The 2,500-nt window shown below is 41.5% G+C and overlaps 1 protein-coding gene across 1 annotated transcript in view; it reads left to right on the top strand.

The window, feature by feature from the left end:
* Window positions 1-2,500, top strand: part of EPRS1 (glutamyl-prolyl-tRNA synthetase 1) — a 125,931-nt gene that overhangs the window by 60,406 nt on the left and 63,025 nt on the right. The gene's annotated exons all lie outside the window — the stretch shown is intronic.

The raw sequence follows: 2,500 nt of genomic DNA, 5'->3' as shown, positions 1-2,500 counted from the left end.
AGGGAAACACGGCCATTGCCGATCAGACATGCTGTGGTCAGTCGAGAAGCGCCACGACTGAATGCAGGAGCAGAAAGTTGATGCACTCATCATTGAGGACTGAACGGTTATGATTAGGGCAGATCACAGCATAGCTTGTTATAGGATAACATGCCCTACAGGAGATGATCGTGACCTTGGGATATCAGAAAGTTTGTTCCCGTTGGGTTCCCTGTTTGCTTGCTGATGAACACAAAAACACGCATGGATGTGACATCACAGTTGTGACTGGGCGATGACTTTCTCTTCCGTATCATGACTGGTGATGAAAGATGGTTCTACTATTTCGACCCAGAAACCAACCAACAAAGCATGGAATGGCATCACTCCACATCTCCAAAATAGAAGTCCAAAAGAGTACCCTCCGATGACAAAGTTATGTGAACTGTCTTTGGGGATGCCGAGGGATGCATACTGGTTGATTTCCTGGCCAAGGGGAAACCATCAACGCGGCTCGCTACGTTCAGATGCTCAAGAAACTGAACCGTGCACTTTGGGAAAAGCACCCAATGAAAAAAAACATTACACCTCACAATGCACATCTGACATTGGAGGAAATCTCAAGCAATGGCTGGAAAATGCTGCCATGCCCCATACAATCCGGACAAGCCCCCCCCCCTCCCGACTTCCAACTGTTCGGGCCCTTGAAACATCACATGAGAGGCCAGCACTATCAAAACGAGGCAGTCCAGATTGCCATGCATAGCTGGTTATGAAGTGCTGGAACTCACTTTTACCGCAGTGGGAATTTTAAGCACGTGTTGTGCTGGTAAAAATGTGTGGATCGTTCTGGAGATAATGTCGGAAAGTAATGTGCTATGTCCAGTTTCTACTGACTATATCAGTTTTCTTATGTATACCTTTGTTTCACTGTACAATAGATGTGCTCATGACTTTCGGTATGGCATTCTTACAACTTTGGATGCTAAAATTTCAAGCATTGCATTGCATTTTTATTTATTTATTTATTTTTTACTTGGCCAGCATTTTACATAATGGTTTACAAACAATAAGATCACAATACACCTTTTATTACCAATTATTTGCTGTTGAACATAGGTGGTAATATTTGCTATTATTTGCAAAGAGTAGTTGAATGCCTGGCTTAATGGTTAGGGTGGTGGGCTTGGGATCCTAGGATCCTGAGTTCAAATCAGTCTCTCTGTTGAATTACTACCAGGTGGGGGTTGACTCTGCCTGTCATCCTTCTGAGGTCGGCAAAATGAGTGCCAGCTTGCTGGTAACCTGTGTCAGAGTGGCAACCCATCCAGGATTGTACCCAATAGCCAAGGAGACTGCTTAGGCAGCACCAACGCTCTGCACAGAGTATGGTCCCAATGGATGGATGGAGTTGAATGACACCTAACTGAAAGCCTAAAATTTGACTTTGAATTGATAAGAGTGATCTGTTATTCCAACTATGAAAGTAAAAAAAATGGAAGGGGTGAGGACAGGTATTGATGGGAAGTAGTAATGTGTTGCAGTGCTAATTGATTGCAGCATGCACTATGCATGACGTTAATTGCTTTATTTATTTTTTATTTTTTTCCTTTAATTTGAGGATGAAGAAGTTTCAGGAACAAACCACAAACGAAACAGCCCGAGGATCAGAACTTTGATTGAGAAATCTGTGAATCCAACGTGGAAGTTGAAGTTGATTGACACGGGGAGGTTGACGTAGAATGGGGTTCAATAGTAGTTTTTGATGAAACGATGATTTTTACCCCATGTACTTGGCACAAAGCGGGGTTAAGCAATTGGTTGATTCTGTCTGTCAGTCTATGATCAAGGAACAACTTGATTTTGATTGAATTTTATATTTTGGAACACTGTAGAACACAAATCGGAACATGAAATGTAATACGAACCTGCAGTTTAATAGTACTGTACTTTGTCTCTGAATTTGGCAAATTGTACGCATTTTGTCCCGAGTGTGCAGCGCATTCGCGCTAAAGCAATTGTTTCATTTTGTCTGTCTGTCGAGCAGTCATACAAAATTGAAAATCATTCCAAACAGGAAACTTACTGTTTTAAGGGATGTCATAAAGGACGCAAACAGGCACGAATATATAATATAATGTAATGTGTTAAATCAGGTGGTGCACAAGAGGGTGCATCACCGGCAGTAAACTTACAATTCAATTGTTTGGTGTTTTTATACATTTATTATTTATTTCAATTGAATTATATTTGTGAATACTGCAGAACACAAATTATCTTGTTTGAACTTCCAAAAACCTCCAGTTGGGTCGTACTTGGGCAAAGTTTTACGCCGTCTTCATCAGCCAAATTTGCCATGCACTCTGAGGGTGGAGGAACAGCGAGATTCAGACATTATGCTGCGCCTTGCGATGTAACTCCAGAGCTCACTTCATCCAAAAGATCTGTTTGGTTAAGTACATCTTTTATCAAAGATCATTCCAAAATTGTGAGTTTCTCTGAGAACAGTTGGCAGAAGGCT

Source organism: Eptatretus burgeri, chromosome 7 (assembly GCF_056783735.1).
Source record: "Eptatretus burgeri isolate ZD-2024b chromosome 7, Ebu_testis_v1, whole genome shotgun sequence".
Classification (NCBI taxonomy): domain Eukaryota; kingdom Metazoa; phylum Chordata; class Myxini; order Myxiniformes; family Myxinidae; genus Eptatretus; species Eptatretus burgeri.
This window is presented reverse-complemented; position numbering and strand designations above follow the sequence as displayed.